Below are 13,437 nucleotides of genomic sequence, written 5' to 3' on the forward strand. Positions count from 1 at the left end.
CAGAGCTCCTCCTTCACGTTCTGGCCCAACTAAAGACCACATGGGCCACGACCACAGTGTGCAGTTTTCCTGGGAGGGAACATTCTGGGCTCACAGGATAACTAGACAGTTTCTGCACGTTTTACTACATGCTTGAAATTTCACTTTCCATGGAACTTGATGCAGGGATGTGGGGCTATTAACGCCTACAAGGGTGGGTCACGCCCACCAGCAGGGCCTGCAATGGGCACGTCTCTCCAGTGGGGAAGTGGGAGCAATTCACTCCAGGTTGGGGAGCATCCCCAGTGGAAGCTAAGGGTGCCCCAGCCCCTCCAGCTCACACAGATCATCCCCCCAGACCCCACCAGGGTGTGCCAGGTCCCTCCGATACACAGAGCGCGAGCTGGACCTCTTCCAGGCCCCACCTCCACTCTGTGCCCCCCAGCCTCCCCCGTGAGTGGAAGTGAGTGGACGCTGCCACAAGCAGTGGGCAAAAGATTGCACCTGTGGGGCTGTCCCGGGGATTCTGCTCCTGGGTCTGGGCCCCATGGTCACTTCCCAACCCCCAGCCCCCCACACACACATGCACACACACACACACCCTACACACACATACACAGAATGGACACCCTTCCCCTGTACGGTGCTGAACAGATGCAGTCCAGGGACACTCCCCGCACCCCTCCTGACCTGAGATACCCCTTTGGTCCGGAACTTGCAGCTAGGGCTCAAATCAGAGTCCATCCAGGGCTCCCACGTACCCTGCACCTGCTGCTGCCCCTGCACCAGCCTCCAGAGAGGAAAAGGGCCACGTTTCCTGGGAAATTCTGCCCCAAACTATTTATTATCTCATTTAATTTTCACAACCGCCTTGGATAAATCCTATTAAGTGCATTTTACAGATGGGTAAACTGAGGCCAGAAAGTGATGGCTACCCAGCTCAGGTCTACCCAGCATGTAAGCAGCAAAGGCAGGATTCAGATGAGCTTGTGTGGCTCCTAACGAAGTTGTGTTCTCAGCCACTGAGCTTCTTTGCCTCCTAAGGCTGTGTGTCCTCATGCCCAACACAAGGGCAACCAGGGGGAGTCCAAGTGAGGCCCACAAGCCTTTTCTCTGCAGTCAGGGGTTGGTCAGTACAGCCTCATTTAGAGAAGACCCCACAGCTGAAGGGTCTCCATCAGACCTGTTCTAGTTGTGGAATTGCCGAAAATCACTCTCTTGATCGTTCTCGTTGCTTTGATCAGCAGTAAATCCTCATCAAAGCAGTGTCCTCTTTGCAGATTTTGTGGGGGTCATGCTCGGCACAGAGGTCTGCTTGCTTTTTCCTCATTTGCAGTTTCTAAAATTTAAGCAAACTGCCATTTTGGAGACTTCTCATGTTTTTCATCTTCTTAGCTTTTTTTTTCCTTTTCTGAGCTCCATTTCCATCATGACCTTGACTTGTACTAATTCTCAGTGATACAGAGCAGCGCTTCCCAAGCTACCTGTAGGGTGAGACCAGCTCTTTTTTCTTGCAGTCCATTGTGGACTGATACGTGCAACAAAAATAAATAAATTATTAGAAATAAGTGAAATTTTAAAAAAGCAATGACATACAAAGTTCAAGCCCTGATTTTTTATTATTAGATTCAAAGAACATAAAACAGCTCTGTTAAATTGCTTTGAAAGCCTCTAAAACTCTTAATTCCTGAACTTATCTCCCCGTGAACTGGTAACAGAGTGTGGGCCAGCTGTGGTCGCACACACCATGCTGTCAGCAGCATTGGTGTAAAAGATTAAAAAGTAAAACGTGATTGCATTCAAAGTCACACAGTGGAATATGCTTTCACCAAAAAAGTATACCTTAAAGTCAATGTAAACAATAGAAAATTAATAGTTTCATGTATGTTTATAAAAGAATCATTTTGTTTCTGTTGTTTTATTTCTATTCCAAAGGTTCTATCAAATAAAAAGTTAAATACAAACTGTAATTGGATGGACCTAGAGATTATCATACTAAGTGAAGTAAGTCAGACTGAGAAATAAAAATGTATGATATCACTTATATGTGGAATCTAAAAAAAAAAAAAAGATACAAATGAACTTATTAACAAAACAGAAATAGACTCACAGGCACAGAAAACAAACTTAAGTTTACCAAAGGGGAAAGGGGGAAGGGATAAATTAGGAGTTTGAGATTAACAGATACATACTACTGTATATAAAACAAACAACAAGAACCTACTGTATAGCACTGGGAACTGTATTCAATATCTTGCAATAACCTATAATGGAAAAGAACCTGAAAAAGAATATACATGTATTCCCTGTTCTTCTAGTCGCCAATATAAACAGTTGGTGTCTCTCTTCACACGTGTTGCCTCTGCATCGTATAATATGTATGATTTCCGCATGTATACATATCTATACATTTAGAGTAACAGGAATCGTGGAAAATGGCAAAATATTCTTCAACGTCCGTGTGCAACCGTTGTGAATACCATGCTGCGATAGGGGTGATGACTGCACAACTCTGTCAGTATACTAAAAACCACTGAATTGTACTTTTTTACAAAAAAAAAAGAGGGACTGACTCAGATTCTGAAACTTCAGATTCAGGCTGACGAGGCCTATCTCCACCTTGCAGCTCCAGGGTCTGGTCTGACACAGTTTTTCCCTTATGATGACAAAGTGGCCCGGTCCTCCCCCCTCAACAGACTCTGGAGAAGAGTCGGCCCCTTTTCCTCCAGTTTCAACCGAAGTCTCAGTGGCTCTGGCTGGCCAGGCTTTGCCGGGTCCCACGCCCGCCACAGAACCGAGGGTAAGTCAGCCTCACCCAAACCAAACCTACGGGTGGTGGGAAGGGAAGGGATGGTGAACAGCTAAAATCGCAGCTGTCCCCCCATCTCCCCTTTCCTCTGGTAATAGAACCCCACTTTCCCCTCAGGACATGCCCTGCCCACTTTTCACGTGGTCTGGGGATTACGGTCCCCTCCCTCCTGGGCAGGTGGCTGTCTCCCAGAACGTAACCCTGGTGTCCGACAGAGAGGGAAGCAGCCCCAGCTGAGGAGTACTCACAGCTGCCCTGCCTGCCGTTACTCTTTCAGCTCTGGGGCTGGGCTGCATCCGCCCCTTTCTGGCTCCCCTTACAGAAGCCCAGAGTTGACGTGTAAACTTATGGGCACACAGTAAGCCCTCAATTAATAATAGATATTAATATTATTATTTCTTCCCAAAGTGTCTTGGGACATTATTTCTTCTTTTTAATAGGCCTGATTTTTAGAACAGTTTTAGAGTTACACAACAGTCAAGACAATAGTACAGAGTTCCCATATACCCTGCACCCAATTTCCCCTAACATTAGCATCTTACATTAGTATGATATATTTGTTGTAATTAATTAACCAACACTGATGCATTGTTATTAACTGAAGTCCATAATTTATTCAGATTTCCTTTATTTTTCACCTAATGTCCTTTTTCTGTTCCAGGGTCCCACGTAGGAACCCACAAGGCATGTAGTTGTCAAGTCTCCTGACGCCATGTTGGAAGCTTGAAATCGGCCATGGTGGGAATATCCACACCATAGACATTGGCAAACACTACAAGTCAAGGTTCGCCCCCTTCCCGGGAGCCTGTCGTTGAATATTTACCAGCACGCCACTCTCTGTGTGCACGCTGTCTCATTTGATGAGGTGACATAGTCAGTCTTATTTGGAAACAAATAAGACAGGGACATTCAAAACAAAGGTTCATTTTAGTCCAACAAAACGAAATTCATTCTAAGCACCTATCAATTCTGTACCCACTTTCTGCTTTCTCTGATATGACTCTTCATGATCATGGCTACAATTTTTGAATATCTGTTAGATAGTAGGCATGTGAATCCGTACTCTCTTATTATCACTTTAAGTTAGATGTTACTATTCTCCCCGTTTATGGATGAGAAAACAGGCACAGAGAAGTTGAGAGACTGCCCAAGGTCAAATCTTTTGCTCCCTGCCACAGGGCCTCCTGTCTGGCTTGGTGTGTACCTGCTTCTTGCTAACCTGAAACAACCCAGAAGCCAGCAATTAAGTCATAGGACACGTTGCCACTTTCAATTACAATTGGTCTTCGTATCTACCTCTTCTGCTTTTTCTGAAATGTCATTTATTCTTTGGTTTTTGAGCTTTTTTCCTTTTCCTTTGCTCCTGCTTTGTGCTGTTGCATGTAACTGTGATGGTGATAAAGGCATTTTCTTTAAAGTTATCGAGCCAAAGTCAGTGGTGTTCTCTAACCTTCACCAGATAATTCATACGTGTGACAACCCACAGGCATTGCACACACTTCAGCATCAGGGTTGGGAGGGGTTCACAAGCACCAGAGCAGAAACTAACCTGTAGGAGTAAGGCCTGCATCCACTCCCGGAAGACACACTTCACAGATGGCATCCCCTCGTTCTTAGCACAGCCTTGTCAACAGTATTGGTAGTTAGTGTGATCACCGTGAGCAGAGCTGAGGCCTGGCAAAGTCAGTGGCTCACTGGGGGCATCAGCAAATTAGCTCCAGAGGCATGTGGGAGACAGGAGTTATGGGAGAAACCCAGCCAAGAATGGGGAGCACCTCATGCTGAATCCAGTGTTTGCTGAATGACTGAATGAAGATTCCCCTAACCACTCCCTTCTCCCCATGATTATGGACACAGTGTGTTACCTTTGGTGCTCTGACTTTGTATTTCTCGACTTGCCTAAGCTGTAAACTCCTTTGGAGAAGAAACAAAGTGACTCGAGCTCCCTAAAATCAAATTCCTCTGTTTTTATAATGGAGATCATTGTCATAGCTGCCTCCTGGGTTTTTGGTTTTTTTTTTTAATTGGAGTATAATCGATTTACAATGTTGTGTTAGTTTCTGCTGTACAGCAAAGTGATTCAGTTATACATATACATATATCCACTCTTTTTTAGATTCTTTTCCCGTATAGGTCATCACAGTTATTGAGTAGAGTTCCCTGTGCTACGCGGTAGGTCCTTATTAGTTATCTATTTTATATATAGTAGTGTGTATATGTCCATCCCAACCTCCCAGTTTATCCCTCCCCCCCCGCCACTTTCCTCCCTGGTAAGCACAAGTTTGTTTTCTATGTCTGCAACTCTATTTCTGTTTTGTAAATAAGTTCATTCGTACAGTTTTTTTAGAGTTCACATATAAGCAATATCATCCTAGGGTTGTTGTAAAGAGTAGACAATATGTTTGTAGGAAAGAGCTGTCGGTTTCCTCATGGTACATCCCCCTTGCACGACACTCTTCTAATTTGAGGCACTTAAAATACCTGTTGGTAGCATGCAGGAATGCACAGTGTCAACAGCCATCATTCTTACTTTACTGTGTCCGTGGTTTGTAATTCACCCACAGCGTCTAGGACCCTGACCACATTCTGCAAATGGGCTTTGAGGATATGTTTCTACACAGAGAGGCTTGTTTCTAAATTGGCAGCCTGGAGCCACCTCCACAAGGGGCTAAGGAACTCTGGGCTCACCTGGGTTGGTAATTACCGCCTCCACCTGGAAAAAACCCTGGTGACTCAGCTAGGTGGAAATGCCACCTATGCCTCGGGGACAGGAAGAGATCTGGGACCTTGGCCAGCTCCGACGACGAGGAGGCAGCACTCCGGTTCCCAGCGGGATGTCAGCGTGGGGTCCCGTGTGCCTCTCAGGAAAGAGTGCGCAAATGGGAGCATCAGCTGTCTCTTCCACCCAGCGGCCCCTCTGCCCGCCTCAGCCTCACGCTCCTGGTCTGTCCAAGGACTTCCGCGAGCCCCCAGGGGGCTCCTCTAGCTCTGAAATCCTATGAATTCGCTAAAGGGTGACATTTAGTCTGTGACAGGCATTAGCAGTCCCCCATGGGGAGCTCTCCAAGGGCAAGGACAGCCTTGTTCTCACACAAATCACAAAGCCAGTAACGAGTACTCCATAAATAAGCCATTTTGCCTGCTTGAAAACAATGCGTGAAGAAAATTCCCACACCTCCAATAGAGCGACTTGTGGCAGTGGGCAGATTTTGAGGACAAACAAATTGCAAGGCACTTGGTGTTACCATCCAGCTGAGGTCTTATGCAGATTAGACCAGAGCTCCAAATCAGCCTTCGAGAAGGCAGCCTTGACAAGACCATCTGGAACAAAGGATGCTGAATTAGGACCGTGGCGGGCCACGGAGGCCATGAATGAGGGATTGTGGGAAAGGCTTTGATGTAAACCCAGCCAGAACTGTGTGCACTTGTCACCCAGGGAATCCGCCCCCTTTGATGCAAGTGGGCGGCCTGTATTTAAACATGTGGATTTGTTTGTATTTCTCAAGAGAACATAGAGTTTGAGAGCTGGAGGAATGTGTCACACCGTACCTCCTTTCTATTCACCGATATGCCAGGTCGAGGGGTCTCATTCAAATAAGCACAGTTGTTTGCCTTGAAGCGTCGGGAAGCAGAAGCTGTGACTTAGGAGCACGCCATGCACCACTGTGACACCACCTTCTGTGTCATCCTTGAGGACGCATCAGGCCTGTCAAACCTGGAGCAACTTCTGCATCCAGCTGTCTCCTTCCAATTGATAGGAGACGGGCTACAAATATTCATTGAGCACCTACTATGTGCGAAACGCTAGGCCAAGTGCCTTGGAAGGACAAGGAAGTCAGGTGCCAGCAGTGCCCAAGGCCTGTGTGGACTGCAGAGGTACCTGCTGGCGGGGGGGGGGGGGGGGTAGGGCTGTTCCTGGGGGCCCTCCACTCCCACCAGGCGGTCCTTGCGCCTGGAACATTCTCTCTTCACGGCACTGCCCCCCCGCCACCCCGTCCCCGGCTCCTCCCTCCACTCCAGCTCCCTCCACCCAACCCGTTACAAGTCCCTGTTGCTTTTACCGCCCAAATCTTTTCTCACCCATCCTGCTGTTTTCATCCCTAGGTTTTGCCCAGCTGGATCCCCAGGACCACCCTCGTTCCTGGCCTGGGTCTTTGCATCTTCCCCTGACACGAGGGCTAATTTATGTCTGTCTAGTACATTCTTTCTGTGCTGAAAGCACCCAGAGTCCGCTTCTGCGGCGTGTGACCAAATGACCAGAGCGGGCCCCCTCTCAGGCCCCCGGCCCGTGCGGTGCTGGTCTCCCTGCATGGCAGGCCCTCTCTAAGCTTGACCACCTGGCGAGTCACCGCGTCTCCTGGCAGATCCAGGGGTCCTTACTCTTCTCCTTGCCCTTCCTCCTGCTTCCATAGGACAGTGACAGTCACTCTGTGTCCAGGTCTCCAAGGCAGACGGCTCCTGGGACTCAGCCTGGTGGGCTCAGCGTGGGGGCTGTGCCTCTCAGGAGCCCAGCAGGGCCCCACAAGGACGCCCCTCCCCAGTCTGTGCCCAGACACACCTAAGGTAGGGCGGCAGCAGATAAACACCATCACCCCCATCACACCATCACATCACATCATGCCCCACAGAGCATCAGTGCCAAAGCATATTCTCCCAGAGGAAAGGCCCGGTCCTCGCTGCTGGGTGCCGGGTGCCAGGTTCCGAAGCCAGCGGCCTCCTCCCAGAACCACAGCCAAGCAGCCCTTTACAACTGTCCAGGTGGAGCCAGAGTCAGCGTGGCAAAGGGGAAAGAGTGCATCTCGACTCCGCTGCTTCCTGACTGTGTGACCTTGGACAGGTCACCTAAGGTTTCTGAGTCCCAGTTGCTTTATCTGAAAAATTAGTGACACTTTCTTGTAAGATGATTGTGAGGAGGGAGCAATGAAACACGTACAAGGTGCACAGTAGGTGTTTGATAAATGACAGCTGGGAGTGGTCCTTGGTAGATGGGAAAACACCCCACCATCCCCCTCCTGCCCCCCACACCCTCCATCGGGCATTTGAAAGAAGGGGCAAGGCAACTCTGGCCTCTATGCAGCCTTTCTCATTGAATGGGGAGCGAGGAGACTGGGAATTGGCACTGAGCAGCCTCGGTTCCCACGCTCCTTCTCTGCCTGGCCCACCCTGCCCTCTGGTCACAGCTTTGGTTGAGGAGTGGACTCAGGGTTACAGGACAGGCCCTGGCAAACCTGGAGCGGGGGCCAAGTGTAATCCGTACTGGGGTATATGACGGCGGCTGTGAGTCAAGCCTTCTACTCAAGTTCAGCCTTATTTACAATAAAGCTGCTACTTGAAACCCCAGTGTCTTTCTCATTTGGGTTTTTTTTTCCAATTTAAATTTATTTATTTATTCATTTATTTTTGGCTGCGTTGGGTCTTGGTTGCCGCCTGCGGACTTTCTCTAGTTGCGGAGAGCGGGGGCTACTCTCCGTTGCGGTGCGCAGGCTTCTCACTGCGGTGGCTTCTCTTGTTGCGGAGCACGGGTTCTAGGCACGCGGGCTTCAGTAGTTGTGGCTCGCGGGCTCCAGAGCACAGGCTCAGTAGTTGTGGCTCACGGGCTTAGTTGCTCCGCAGCATGTGGGATCTTCCCAGACCAGGGCTCGAACCCGTGTCCCCTGCCTTGGCAGGCGGGTTCTTAACCACTGCGCCACCAGGGAAGTCCCTCTCATTTGGTCTTGAACTCAGGAGGGAAAGAGGAAGGTGTCACTGATATAGCAAATACTTGGGTAGCATTGACATGTGCCAGGCCCTATTCTAAACACCTTACCAATCTTAACCTATTTACACCCCGTAACAGCCCTATGAGGTAGTTACTGTTGAATACTATTACCCCCATTTTACCCCCACACGGACACTGAGGGCCAGAGAGGGCAGCTGGCCGCAAGGCCCAGAGCTAAATGAGTGGCCAAGCCAGGGTTGAACTCAGGCGGCCCAGCTCCCGAGTCCCCGCTCCTCACCGCTGCTGCCTTATTTGTAGCTTCTGTCAATGGCTTCTGTCACATTCATTCACTCCACCAAGAATTTTGACCTGTAAAATATATTAGTCTTTATCCCTATTTTAAGACAAAGCAGAGGCTGGGAGGAAATAGATAAGGAACGCGTGCTTCCTGGAGCTGTGGGTCCAGCAGACGCTGCCATCAGGGCCGATCAGGGTAACTGAGCAGGAGACGGGTGGGGCCTGAAAGGGGTCACAGGAGCGCATGGAGGTGGTGCCCCGAACCCCCCAACCCCCACCCACCCCAGTCTGCATGCCTGGAGGTGGAAATTACTAACCGGACATCAAAATACATGAGCCACGGCGAACAAATCTAATAAACACATGGAAACACACCAAAAGAGGAAGGGGAAAAAATGTCGCTACAAACCAAAGGCAGGCAGGCAGTGTGAGCCAGTGGCCCTGGGACCGCGGTCGACCTTGAAGGTAGGCACATCTGAAAACGTGCACCTCAGTTTGGGACTTGAACCCATGTGGCCGGGACTTGAACCCGGCCAAAAACCGGGCTGGGACTCGAACCCACGGTCTTTTAATTCGCATCACTCAGCTGGTGTCTGGACTTACTGAGGCTCAGGCGTTTTGTTTCTCAGTGCAGAAGGAATTCAGTGAGAGGAAAAGTACTAGGCAAGAAGTAGATTTATTAACATAAGATGCTTGTGAGAGATGCAAGCGGGCAGGTGAGGAGGCTCTGCCCCGAGGATTAAGTGGGCTGCAATTTTATAATCAAAGGAAAGTGGGGGAAGGGGAAAAGAACTGCCTTCTTCGAGTAGACATAGGGCCTATATCACTAGCTCCTCCTTTGTTTTGGGCAGGGGAGTGTCTGACCCTATGAGCTCAAACTAGGACCGTCATAGCGCTTATTCAAAGTAGTAGAAGAGTGGTAATATTTTTCTTTCACTTAATGACCTGGGGCATATCTCGTGCTTTTATTTATGGCTTTATAGTGAAGCAAGGCTTCTTCACTCCACGATGTTCCGATAGCTTTCTTGAGCGATCATTAACTTAACAGTGGTCTCCCAAAGTTTCCTAGGTTTCCCTCTCTACCTATAATCCCCTACTGGGACTTCTACAACTACCTGTATAATTTTCCTATTCTGTCCCAGTCACATCAGAAGTCCTAATGCACGTGGAGACAGATTAGCTATTCAGAAGCACGTGCTCCCTTTCCTCTTGAATAATTAATCTAAATTTAGCAAAAGGATGCATATGGTGGGGTGGGGGGGTGGGGAATGGCAGCAGCCTCTGCAGCAAGAAGGAAGCTGTGCTGTGGCCTCGCCCACCAGGAAGGGGGATGGGCCTGGAGGGCAGAGCTGCGCAGGCTGGCCAGCTCCGCCACACCCTGGCTTTGTGACCTGGAATCTCCAACCCCAGTTTCTCCGTCTGGGCCCAAGGGCCCGCTGGAGTGGGACCGCAGCTCTAGGTCAACACTGGCCGTCACTGTGGCCTCACGATGTTCCTTCAGACCTGGAGGGTGCGGCCCAGAGGGGCTGGTTCGAGATGGGTGGGATGGAATCCGGTCAGACCGGGTGGGGCATAGGAGGAGTATTTCCAACAGGGCCTCAGACCATGGTTCCCCTGGAGCCAGGGTGGCCCAAGGAAAGGGTGACGGCCCAGAGTGTGCTGGACGAGCCCTCACTGAGGCCGTAGTGAGAGTCTCTGGGGACTGGCCGCTGGCCTGCAGCTGCCACCCTGACGGATGGGCAGGGCCACATCCGTGAGATGGAGGAGGCAGGCAGCCAGGCCCAGGCCCACCCTGTCTGGGCAGAAGGCTGGCTGAGGGCTGGCTTCCTGGGCGTGTGGCCGGCAGAGTTCCAGAGGGCCCCAGGCTCAGAGGGGGGACCTAGGGCTGGGGTTTGATGCTCTTCGGTCACCATCTTGAAACCCTTAATAATTTTACCTTTGAATCTGTATTTTGTAAGTGAAGTCCAGGGAAAAGAAGCACGCTCGAGGGGAGGGGCCTGGAGCCTCGGCTCACACATGGCCCCACCCCCTGTTACCTCACAGCCCCACTGCCTCTGAGTGCCCTGGGCCCCTTCCAGCCTCATCCTTCCTGCCCCCTCCCTGGGATGGCCGCTGCCCTCCATCCCCCGAGGGTGGGGCCTGGTGGTGGCTGTCCCTGCCCTCAGCTGGCAGTACCACAGCGTGCCCCTCTGATCCAAGTACCAGATGTGTCCCAGTGCTGAGGGTACATCCTGTGGGGTTGGGGTGATGGCCCATGGGAAGGGGAGAGAGGCTTCCCGCCTCGGGCTGGAGCACCACATTTTCGTTTGGCTGGGGCCACACAGAGGAGCCGCGACCTTAAAGGCTGCTCTGCGCTGTCCCCAGCAGGAGGCGAGCCTCGCCCGGCCCCTTTGCCGCTCAGCGGGGCAAGAGCCTGGCGTGAAGACCAGGGAGCTCATCCCACAAAATTCTCAGCCACCATCCACCGATCTCCATGCGCAGGAGGACGTCTCCCAGAGGATATGCCGATTGCCTTAAATCTTCCAGGAAAAGCAGGGCCACGACGGGCTGAGAAAGGTGCTCTCTAGCCTGGAGGAACTTGTGCTAAGATTCCTACGCTTGGCGCCGTCCTGGCATTCAGGGAATGGGGCACTGGGCAGGACAAGAAATGAGGCTTCATGGCAGGGATGAGCCGCCGACGGGGTGGAGGAGGACCGGGCCAGACTGAACAGCCTTGCACAGGAGCCACAGACGTTTGGATTTTATCTTTCTGGTCATTTCTCAAACTTTATTGGGCAGCCAAGAGCAGAGGCCAAAGTGGCTTTATTGAAGCAAGACATTTCCTTGAAGTTTCATAACGTTTCCTGACAAATATGTGAATGGTATTGCGTAAGAGAATCATGCTTTGTTTTATTATAAAAATATCTCAAAAGACGTCCGTTGAGGGATGGAGTAATGCAGATGTTCCAGGGGAAAAAAACCTTCCTTTCTTATAGGAAACATTTCTTCCCATGGGGGAAGCCCAGAGGAGGGGAGGGGGAGGGTGATGAATGAATGATCGATACAGTTGAGAACTGATAGATCAGTGCAGTCATAAATAGGTGTTTTAAAATATGTATACAGGGCTTCCCTGGTGGCGCAGTGGTTGAGAGTCCGCCTGCCGATGCAGGGGACACGGGTTCCTGCCCTGGTCCGGGAGGATCCCACATGCCGCGGAACGGCTGGGCCGTGAGCCATGGCCGCTGAGTCTGCGCGTCCAGAGCCTGTGCTCCGCAACGGGAGAGGCCACAACAGTGAGAGGCCCACGTACCGCAAAAAAAAAAAAAAAAAAAAAAAAAAAAAAAAAGTGGGACAAAGGGATTTAGTGGTCCAAGAAGGGAGAGGTGACATCTGGCAGTGGTGATCCGGGAGGACCCCATGGAGGAGGTGGCCTCTGAGCTGAGATGGAAGAGTGGGGAGCATTCTGGGCAGAAGGCAGCCCATGAGCAAAGGTGCGGAGGTGGGGAATGTGAGGGCACTGTGGGGGAGTGAGGTGTGGACTGCGGCGTCAGGCAAGTAGAGGGGACGTACAGACACGTCCATCATGGTGCCTGTACACCCTTCCCTGTCCCCGAGGGAAACTGTCGCAGGTGCCTGTCAAAGCCCCAGCTGGCGGGAACAGGGCAGGTGGGAAGCTCATGCTCAGGAACAAGCCTGTGGGCCGGCCATGCTGCCAGCCTGGCTGCACCTAGAGCTGCCCAAACAGGCCAGTTGGCCAGCTGGTCTGTCCCAGGAATTTGGGCTGGAGGTACGGAGACCGTGCTGGCGTTGGTGGTGGGAGCAGAGTTGAAAGGCTCCACACAAGCAGCGCTGAGGCAAGAGGGGCAGGAGGATGAGGGAGACAAGCCGTGAGTCAGCGACAGGTGTAGGAAACCCGGCGGGAGAAGGTCAAAGCTGAGCTGGATGATGGCAGCAGGAGCCCTGGGGAGAGACAGAGGGACCCTGAGTGCCCCTGAGGGGGCAGGGGATCAAGGGAACGCCTGCTGCCCATGGTGGGGAGACAGTTCTGGAGAAGCCAGGCCCAAAGGCCAAAGGTTCTGTCCTTGCCTCAGCCTCCTGGCTTTCCCGTGGCCCATCCTGGTCCCAGTCCCTCGGCAGTCAGAGTTAAGGCCCTGGTCCTGGCAACCTGAGGCACCCCATGAGCAGACCAGGCCAGGAGGGAGGGCCGGGAGACCATGGGGCAGACCTCGCCCTGACAGGCCCCCCAGCTCCTTCCCGACAGACAAGGCCATCCCTGCTCCCCCCGGTGACCACCAACTCCCTCCTCGCTCATGCCTTTGGCTCCAGACCACCCTCCACCCCTGGGAGTGTGAGTGGTATCCCTGGGGTTGAGCAGTGCTGGAGCCCTGCTCCCTCCAGACAAGGTGAGGGGTCGCTGGGTGCGCATGCGCCGTGCAGGGACCTCCGTGGACGCTCTGAATAATTACACTAGCCCCATTTTACAGACTAGGTAGTCAGGCTAGGTGACTCTCCCAGGGTTGCGTGGCAGTAAATAAACCTCTCTCCAATGGACCTTCTCTGAAACCCTACCGTATTCCAGAACATACCAATTCACTACTTTATTTATCCAATATTATTAGTGCCTACGATGACCTAGTTATGGAGACCTACACACACGTTACATAGGCACTACTGG

Source organism: Tursiops truncatus, chromosome 17 (genome assembly GCF_011762595.2).
Source record: "Tursiops truncatus isolate mTurTru1 chromosome 17, mTurTru1.mat.Y, whole genome shotgun sequence".
Taxonomy (NCBI): Eukaryota; Metazoa; Chordata; class Mammalia; order Artiodactyla; family Delphinidae; genus Tursiops; species Tursiops truncatus.